This window comes from Rhinopithecus bieti, unplaced genomic scaffold (genome assembly GCF_001698545.2).
Source record: "Rhinopithecus bieti isolate Rb0 unplaced genomic scaffold, ASM169854v2 scaffold_7870, whole genome shotgun sequence".
In the NCBI taxonomy this organism is placed as follows: Eukaryota; Metazoa; Chordata; class Mammalia; order Primates; family Cercopithecidae; genus Rhinopithecus; species Rhinopithecus bieti.
Genome location: NW_016805645.1, coordinates 1,379,725 through 1,390,017, shown reverse-complemented (window position 1 = coordinate 1,390,017; position 10,293 = coordinate 1,379,725).

Below are 10,293 nucleotides of genomic sequence, written 5' to 3'. Positions count from 1 at the left end.
GCCCTGCTTCAGCTCTCGCTGGTCAGGCTGCAGCAGCTGACCAGCACCGATTGTCCGGCACTCCCCAGTGAGATGACCCCAGTACCTCAGTTGAAAATGCAGAAATCACCGGTCTTCTGTGTCGCTTGCGCTGGGAGTTGGAGACTGGAGCTGTTCCTATTCGGCCATCTTGCTCCGCCCCCCCCCTTTGGTCTCTTATGTGTGATTCAGCCTTCACCAGGAATGTCACATCAAAGAGGGACAGTGACCAAATGAAATACATTCAGAGGGAGAGTGCTATGGGAAAAAAGGGTGGGGGAGAGATCTGAAAATGGGAATATTCAGGGTTGGTAGGTTGGACAGTTGTCTCCACATAGTTATAGAAAAATATTTAGAGTTAGTCCATGTGACCCAGAGAATAAAGGGGTCATTAACATGGGTTATATGAAAATATTTTAGCAATCAGTACAGCAGAAACAAGAATCCATTAGAAAGGAAATTGGCTGTAGGTTCAACGTAGAGCCCTAGAGGGCCTCCTTGCTGTACTAGACGTGAAGCCTTTGGTTTCTGGATCGTGGCAAAGTTAGACATTCCTCAGGAAGGTGCTGGGGTTTTAGGGTAGCAGGGGTTGGTGACGGGGAGATAGTTTGGGCAGTGGTTATCTAACACTACTACAGAGGTGCTTTAACAACTAGCACATATTCACTAGTACCTGCTAGCTGAAGATCAGATCTGGCCAGTTAACAGGTTGACATTCTGAAACTTGGCATAGGAAGAATCTACCCCTAGAATTGGACAGTCTGAGTAGTGGCTTTCCAAGACTTGGACAGCTTTCAGATATACTACCAACAGGAGGAAGTTATAGGGAGATAGATTCTCAATAAAATATTATCTAAGTTTTAACCATTGGAGTTAATAGTACATAATATTGGCCTAGAAGACCTTTACGGCTCCTTCAAACCTTGAAATTACAGTTTTATAAATTTATAATAACGTACTTTCTTCATTTTATAGATGAGGAACCTAAAAGGAAGGACACGTGCCTGAGATCTGCTTTGTTGTCGCTGTTTAACTTCCATATCATGGATTTGCTTTTCTATGTATATTTGTCTTGCTCTCAACCGCAGTTTGCTTCTTCTACTGCCTACAATGATTAGAAGCATAGTATATATACACAGGGTTTTAATAAGCATGTGACATATGAATGGATAGATTGTTCATCCCTGTCCACATCTCAAGCTCAGTATCCCACAGAGAAAACTTCATTCATCCCGTGCTCCCTTCTTCTGCTTCAGACTATTGGAACTCACCACTGCTTCTTCTGTCCCTGACCAAATGCTAATGGAGGTGCTAATGAGGCCCTCTGGCCATCAGAAAGAAAGCGAAAGAAAATCAAATAGTCTAATTAACCCACAAATTCTAGTCACTGAAAAAAAGTGGTCATATTTCCTATAGAAAGCCAGACGGGGACTAATGGGCACTAAAGCATTGGTCTTGGCTCTTGTGGGTGTGTAGTTTGGAGGTTACCTGTTGTTTTTTCAGGGATTATGAGGCACCACTTGGCTTCCATTTGGGTGGAGCTCACCAGAACTCTGTTCCAAGTCTGAGTTGTCTGTTTGCTTATTAAATGGAAAAGGAGGGCAGAGAGTAACCTCTTTGTATAAGGTGAGCCTAATATTAATAGCAAACATTTATTGAGTACTTATTATGTGCCAGGAACTATACTAAGCATTTTCCTTGGAAGAGTTCATTGAAACCTGTACCATTATTTCCCCTACTTTATACATAGGGAAACTGAGGCATGGACCGGTTAGGTAATGTGCTCAAGGTCACACAATAAGTGGCTAAATATATGGTCAGACACATTTTAGCTAGTGCTAAGTCCATCAGCTGCATTCTGTAGCCCATGCTCTTGACTGTTTCTGCCAATATCATGTCAACCAGAGTGGCTGCATCTTCCATTCGCGAACTTTGAGAATGAGGAACAGCTCCTGCTTTGAGCATCTCAGTGAGAATGGGGCTGAAACCTCACAAAATGGGAGTTTAATAGATAGGCTTGAGGATGATAGGGAGGTCAGGAGTAGGAATATGCCAGAACCATCTGGTGGGCCAGAGCAGAAACTCTGTGGCCTGTGTGACCTGTGTTTGGCAGGTTTAGAGTTCAGCCTTTTTCAGGCCTCCCAAAAGCACACAGAAGATTTTCACTATAGCAGGGAGCCACATGGGCCTTATCCGGTGAGAATCAAGACAACTGCACTTAAAATCAGTATTGTAAGTGAAAAGCACATTTAAGTGTGCAATCAGTAGGTGTGCTAGGTTGAAAATCTAAAATATGAGTCAAGAAGTTAGGAGTAATTAGGTGTAAAGAGAGACCTTGCTGCTCATGGATTAACAAACTCAAGTTTGTTTTTTTCTGAAGGCCTTGTGTACATTATGGGTGTGTGCCTATGTGCATGAGTGATTGTGTGTATGTCTGTGTGTGTGTGTGACAGAGAAAGAGACAAAGACAGAGAGAGAGACTGTGCAACTCACTGCAAGTCTACATGAATTATGAGAGGCATACCCCAGTAGTCTTAGTCCCACTCTAGGGGTTCAGTAAGAACCCCCAGAAGGAATCTCTTCTGAATTTGGGCTGGCAATTAGTCACACCTGCTGACCAGTAGATGAGGGGTCCATGGTGTGCAGAAAACAAAGCAAGTATACCAACTTTTAATCTAGTTAGTCCTTTGTTTAACAAACTCTAAGGTACATGTAAATCACCTGGGGTGTCGAGTTAAAATTCAGATTCTGATTCAGTAAGTCTGGGACGGGGGCTGAGACCATATTTCTAACAAATTCACAGACATTTTGCTGGTCTGTGAACCACACTCTAAAGTCTACATAATTTTCTCTTTTGATCCTAATATAATGTGTGTGAATTTCCATATTTGACAGATAAAAGTGCTGAGGCATAGAGTACTGAATGATTTGCTCAGTCATGGAGCTAGTGGGTTCAGTCCATGTGTGATGGCCACAGAATCCATGCTGCTCCTGTTACACACCACTGTAGCACACATGCACATTCAAGCTGCAGCTTCTTTGAGACTCAGTGTAGTGGCATACAAACGTGGTCCTTGGCACTGGGACACAGGACAGACCCCAGCATCCCTGCTGGTTTACTCAGCCCACTGTTTTCTTGGGTGCCTGGGTTTGGTGTATGCTGGGACAGGAGTCTGGCTTTACCCACTCTAACCTTCTTGTTCAGGACCCCAGTCAGCTCCTAACCTAGGGTTGGGCCCACTTTCTATTGTCCCAGTCAGACGCTCAGAACAACTCCCATTACTTTTGTTGGACTAGCCACTAGACACAACTACAGGCCCTCACTCTGCCCCTTGGATGGAACTAATGAATTAGAATACCACTTGGAATGTTCTAGAGTAACAAGCCTGCCTTTGGGATTATTTGTTTGCCATTGCCAGTCACACCCTCAAGGGGCCAGTCCTTTTCTCTCCATATTTTTAACCCATGCTGTCCTTGGTTCTCTTTCCTGGTCTCCGTGTGACCTCCTGACGTGCCTAATGGCAAGGTGACACTATTTCTGAGATGGTCTCTAGCTTCCTGGGGCTCATATTTGAGTTGCGTAATGAAAGCAAATAACCAGTCACTTGTCTCTCTGCTTTGTTGTTTTCCCCACTCTTCCCATCGTTAAATGCATAAAACCTGAGGAATCTACCGCAAACACCATTTTTCCATAAAGCCTTTCCTAATCACCTCAACTTACATTGACCTCTCTTTTCTCTATACCCCCCTATCCAACAGCATCTTCCTTTCATGTGTCTCATAGTACTTAACACTTTTGACCTTTCACTATGGGCAGCGTGAGCCGTGGCTTCCCTTTGTATCTTTGGTTCCTCAAAGGGAGCTCCAAATCTGGTTGGTCCTCCTATCTCCAGCAATATGCTTTGCACATTGTATGTGCTTAGTAAGTGGCTGTTAAATGAATGAAATTATTCCAAGTCAGGCTAATACTTGGTACAATGAAGGAACAAAAACCGCAGAGGTGGAAGAACAATTGAATAAAAAGGAAGCTGGGAAAAGAGGAGACTCCCTGAAGGTGTCATAAAAGAAATGTGGTTGGTCTCTCTCAAAGGGTGAGTAGGACTTCCATAGTGGGATTACTAATAATTATAATAATAACTAAAAGGTATTGTGTGCTTACCATGTTCCAGACACTGGCTAGACCATGTGCTCATTTTATCCTCATCATAGCCCTGTAAAGTAAGTTGTTTCTGTGATCGTTTCCATTTTACAGATGAGGAAACACAAGGAAAGGCACAGAGAGGCCAGTTTACTTTCTCCAGGCATGTGGGTAATAAAGTTATGATTTGAATCCATCACTGGAACTCCACAGCATGCACTTTGAATACCAATGCTCTAGGTAGAGATGGAAATGCTCCAGGTGCAGGTAAAGCCATGAGCAAAGGCAAGACAAGTGAGGGAAGCAGCAATGCACCCCACACAGCAGGGGCAGACAGGCCGGCAGGGGCCACCATGGTGCCAGGCAAGGCTGGGAAGGTGGTCTGGGCACAGTCTGGGGTCATGTTTTCCCCTCATGAGAATGAAGACTATGAGCTACAGAGAAGAAATACCAAGTCAAATTTGCACTGAGAAGCATTATTTATGTGCTGTCTCTGGCCTTGCCCGGGGCTGCTGTTGTGTGGGGAACGAGGATCCCAGCCAGTGCCCCTGGACTGTTCTGTGGGCCAAGGAGCTCACTGCAAAGTCACACTTTGGAGAATAAAACTGCTGGTGATGCCCAGAGTGGCCCAAATAAAAGTCAAATACCACATTCAGTCCTCCAGGGGTGTTTTTGCTATTAAATTAAGTCTGGAAAATAAATAATTGTCTTTGGATTTGATTTGAGAGATTTTTGGTCATTGAACACTCAGGAAAAAAAAGGGGGGGCTAACTATTTCTTGAAAGATTGCTTGACTGGCTCCCCCTGCCAGACGACAGCGGATCACAATGAAGGCATGCTGTCTGCAAGGAGATGCTTTTCTCCCCCTCCTTGACACAATTATTCCAGAAAAATAGAGGGGGGAGGGGAGGCTTCGTCATATGTTCCAATTTTTATTGCTACATTCCTTGGATGGCTCCATATGTTTACCTTTTGCTGACTTTAGACTTGGTGTTCTCTGTGGCTGCTGGCGTCGGCCACAGAATTCTTTCATGTCTATTACTTTATTAAGGAATGTAAAAGCCACATACAGACCGACCAGGGGACACAACAGTAGGAGACACAAATAACCCTGAATGCGCTCGCAAAGAGGAGGCTTCACACCTAATTCTCCCGGATGAGTTGTAAGGCTCTCCAGGACCAAAAGGGGGCACTCTTAGCACTTGCTCCCAAGCCCAATCAATAATACCATTTTGATAAGTAAAATAGTGCAGAAACAGCACCAGGCTTTAAGACTGATCCTGATGAAAGCAGAATGGGGTGAAAGAAACCAGCCTCATTACTAGAGATTTAAATTTTTTTTCTGACTTTTCATCAACTAGAAATAGAAGCTCTAAATCATGGGGAAATGGTTAAAATTAAATGGGATAAATGCACAAAAAATTGCTTTGCACAATGCCTTGGCACATCTATCATAAACGCTCAAAAAGAGTAGCTATTATGTACTCAACTCTTTCTGCCTCTTAAAAGGGGCACTGAAGCTAGGTCCAGATTGGCTCATAACACAAGAGTGTAATAATGGAATGAGTCTTTATATTGAATACCGTTAGACAGGACTGAGGGATAACACGTAATGACTGAATTCCTGCTGTGCACTGGGCACTTTGCATAAATTATCTTGTTATCATGATTTTGTAGATGAGGAAATTGAGGCTCAGGATGACTAAATATATTGTCCTTGTATGTAGGAGAGGCGGGATTTGAACCTAGGTCTGTCTGATTGATTCCAAGCCTGAGCTCTTTCTTTTTTTAATTTTTTTTTTTTTACTTTTTGAGATGGAGTCTTGCTCTATTGCCCAGACTGGAGTGCAGTGGCACAGTCTCCGCTCACTGCAACCTCCACCTCCCAGGTTCAAGCTATTCTCCTGTCTCAGCCTCCTGAGTAGCTGAGGTTACAGGCATGTGCCACCATGCCCAGCTAATTTTTGTGTTTTTAGTAGAGACATGGTTTTGCCGTGTTGGCCAGGCTGGTCTTGAACTCCTGACTTCAGGTGATCCGCTCACCTCGGCCTCCCAAAGTGCTGGAATTGGAATTACAGGTGTGAGCCACCGCACCCGGACAGCCTGAGCTTTTTCTATCAGATAAAAAACAGTTTAGGATCTTCTGTTCATAATGCATTATTTTCTCACTTAGTCTCAGACCCCCACAATCACTTTACCAAAGCCTGAAACCAGTGCCAGAAAGCTCTAATCCCTTGTAGATTACAATTCCATTTCAACTCAAAGACCTTAACTAAAATTCTTCACTTTTTCAGCAAAGCTTGTTTGTGGAGAAAGGAAGAACTGAGGGGCTAGGTAGTGGAGGTATTCCCTGTGCCATCAGCCTCCAAAGATGTTTGTTGGTGTCTGGAAGATGCTTGCTTGTTTTCCTTTCAATGAGTCTCTCCAGGCTTCTGCACCTGCTATGTAATGGCAAAACCATTGCTATGAAACACACCAAAACCAAGTCCTCAAACTTCACAGAATTCATTGTATTTCAGCACCAGTCCTCTTCCCATTTCCTTCCCAGGATCTTCACTCAACTTGAAGATTTCTGCTTTCATAGGAGTTTATAGTCTGCACTGTAACCACCCAATACATTAACAGGTTAAAAAAAAGAGCGTTCTTGCTCAGAAAGAGCTAGAAAGACTGTGTAGAGCTAGGGGGTGTGTTTTTACCTCCTTCCCAGAAGCCAATAGCCACTTTTTTTCTTTTTCCTGGGAGGTGCTCAGTGATTAGGAGTAGAAATACTTTGACTTGACATGCAATGGACAGAAGGGATTCTTTGCTGAGATGACAAAATGTGTTTGCTTTGTGATTTTCCTTACGATCCTGAAGTGGGTGAATGACTTGCAACTGAAGGATGTTTTGATTATCAAGAGTGTTGCCCCTTAGCCAAACTAAGAAAGACTTCAGTCTCACTTAGGATTGAATGTTCTCTCATTGAGTATAGGAGTATAGGGTGTTCTGGTCTGTAACAATGTCCTGGTTTTTAGCCCCGCAAGGCTTCCAAGATCTTCAGAAACAACATCTCTTTCCATCTCTGCATCACTGGTGAAACTTTTCATAAAACTAGATGCTCTTTCTAATGAGAACTGGCTATGTGTATCTAATGTTTGCACTGGGGCAGTATTTCCCAAGGCAGTAGTAAAGGCTCTGAGAAGTCCTACAGTAAAGAAACCTATGTCACTTTACTTAATCCAGGGATTCTCATATATATCTGACCACAGAATCCTTTTAGCTAACATCTATTAATATCCCATGGAAACAGTTTAGGTATAAACATATAAACTCTTGGAACTGCTTAGGGATAACCTCAACTATTGATGGATTTGGATAGACTATTTAAAGCAGAACTATTGGTCACAGATTTGGAATAAACACTGAAGCTGCCTTCGTGGTCTGTCTGAATTATTTTTAGATCTGTGTAAGTATTTATTTTTAGATCTGTGCATGTGTTTATATACACTCCATATAAATATGCATTTTAGCTGTGAGGTTAGAAGATCAGGAGGAAAAAAGGAGAAGATATTCCTTTTTATAAAGAAGCAATCGGTGTCTTGCAGGACAAGGGAAAATCTATTAATTTTAAGGCATCATTGGTACCTTCTATTGCTGGCAGGCTCTGGTCACAAAATTAGCATCATGTAGCTTCCTATAATGATAAAAACACCTGAACTCCTGTTCCCCATGAATGCCCTGACAATTGGAGATAACGCTTCTTCTTATCAACCTCCCTTGATTCTTTTTATTCAGCCCAGCCCACTCTTCAGTCCCAATGCAGCACCCAAAACACTTCTTTCAAAGTCATTGATACCTATACGATATACTCACTGGTACTCTTTTGGATGATGCATTAAGTAATTCAGAAGACCGTGTTATCTTATTCAATGTTGTGATCTAGTTTTTATTTCCAGAGCATGTTTGAAACCATCTAAAGAAAGTTCTTAGAAACCCACTCTGGGAAAAAAAAAAAGTACAATGATATATATATTTTTTTAATTGTTGAAAAGTCATGGGAATTCTTTTTAAATATTTTAAATGAAACATAAGGTTGCTTTCTGAAATAGAACTTTACCCATGTATTTTTTTAATTGTCACATATAGGCTGATTTTAAAGTAAATAAGAACACAAGGTTCATATTATTTTAAATGTATATTGTATTTGTCTTCTCAATGCTGTGGTTTTTAGGTCTGTGAATAGCATCATAGTATGGAGCCAGCCTATTAAGCAGCCTGTTTGGGTAAGGAAACCCTTAGACCAGCACAATGTTGTATTGCTCACTGTGTCCTTCCAATATGGTTAGAATTCCACAACCTAAATGATCATTTGTTGAACAAATTCATGCTTTTATTAGTCAAAATACAGAGAAAACAGAGCCTCCCTGTTTCAAGATATTTGCTAATGCATGGTTAATTATCACATATAGCTTACTATAATTCATTTTACAGGGGAGACCTCCTGCAGGTAACATACTAGCAGTTTATGAACCAAAATAACCTCACTATAGATTAGAGCCGTCCCAGGGCCGCTCAGACAGTTGTTGCTTCTAGACCTTCTCACTTCACATTGCTAATTCGAACAAGGCTTTATTTTTATATTTGTCAGCAGCAAGACTGTAGGATGGTTGTTAAACCTCTCCCAGGCCTAATTAGAGCAGCAATGCTCGCATTCATAATGAAGCTCGTGTCTTGCTCAGGAGGCAGTGATCTGGGCTGTTACAGTAGCTTCCTGGCAGGCCCTCGCTGGCAGTTTTAAGGTAGCTAGTGGCTGCGATATTAAGTGACTGTTGAAATTCATTGACTCCACCACGGCTAATGTGTCTAGATGACAACAAGTTTACACGGTTCTTTTATAGTTACAGCAAATGGGTCCATTTAAATATTTATTGGGTGATTATGGTGATGTGAAATGGAAAAAAAAATGCAAAGTGCAATATCTCAAGTATGGCTGTTTTTAACTGTTTATGTGAGGTCCGGATCATGGTATCACTCAAAATCGCTGCATCTTTCCCTTATAAATATTTATACTAGATCAGCAGTGATGAATGCTAATTTATTTGCATTTTGTTTCTTTATTGACTTCTTCCTGGGCAGAGGTTAGCTGTGAAAAGTCATGCATGCAGGCTTACTGGATTGAAGGATATTTCGATCTGCCAACCAAGGGGCGTTTTGATTAGCTGGGGGGAGGACGGTTCACTTTGCTAAAACTGAAGAGCCCTTTTTGCTCTTGGAGATGCAGCCTGAGAGCGTATTCAGGCAGCTGGTGTTTTGCCCTCTGTCAGAGTTGATATGCACACTGGCAAGCAATTTTGCCTCCAAAAGACTGCTTTTCTGTATAGCAACTTGTCAAACCTCCTTGGACTGAATTGAGTGAGGCTGGCTGATCTGGGGGTTTGTCAGGCTTCTAACTCAATTTGTTTTTTCTTATTCTGTGAGTCACTTAAAAGATTACATTTTCACAAAAGCAAAAAAGGCATATATCTTAAACTGAATGGGGCATCTGAGACAAAGAGAGGAGTAACTGAAAGGAACCCAGCTTTGTGCTGTAAAGACTAAGCCTATATAATACCAAAGATCTCAAAAAGTCTGTAGGGGAAACTGTCAGAAAATTCCAGGCAGATAAAGGGCAAATGGAAGCTGTCACTTTGCAATTGAATATTTTGACTCACTATGTAGCTAGAACATAAGACAGTGATTCTCAATACACCATCCATAATGCTATTTATTATTTTGTTTCTTATGTCTTGAAACAAACTATATCTGTATAGCCTCAATATATGTACGTGTAGAATATTCAGGAGGTTTTTAGTAGCAGCTTTTGAAATAACCCATTACTACATATAGGATGCCCTGGAGATCTGATGACTGTCTAAATGAAAGTTTGCATGAAACACTTAAGGCCACTGAATCAGAAATCTCTGAAGCCACCATAGTTGTTTCAGTTGGCAAAAAATAAATAAATAAATAATCCCTGACTCTAATTATGTATCTCTTTTTACAAAATGCACTCATTTAGAGTTTGACCTTTTCTAGTGGACTCCAATCTTGAACCTGTTCCAAGGACATTAATTACCCAAGAATCCAGAACTATCTCATGATGTGATCAATAGTATATC